Raw genomic sequence first — 226 nt, forward strand, 5'->3', positions numbered from 1 at the left:
TATTGTCTAATATATAATTTTATATATATATTTATATATATATACACAATCTAAATGAAGTTAGTTCTAAGGCTTGATATTTTGTTAATTCACAAGAAATTTCTTTTACTTATCTGAAGACACATCAGTGTTTTGGCAGGCATGTTGTGAAGCCAGATGAAAAATTCCCTATATGAGTTCAATGCTCTGGTTGGAAGTTGCTTTGGTGGGGGCAGGAGTAGTGGCA

The sequence above is a fragment of the Crocuta crocuta genome, unplaced genomic scaffold (assembly GCF_008692635.1).
Source record: "Crocuta crocuta isolate KB4526 unplaced genomic scaffold, BGI_CrCroc_1.0 scaffold342, whole genome shotgun sequence".
In the NCBI taxonomy this organism is placed as follows: domain Eukaryota; kingdom Metazoa; phylum Chordata; class Mammalia; order Carnivora; family Hyaenidae; genus Crocuta; species Crocuta crocuta.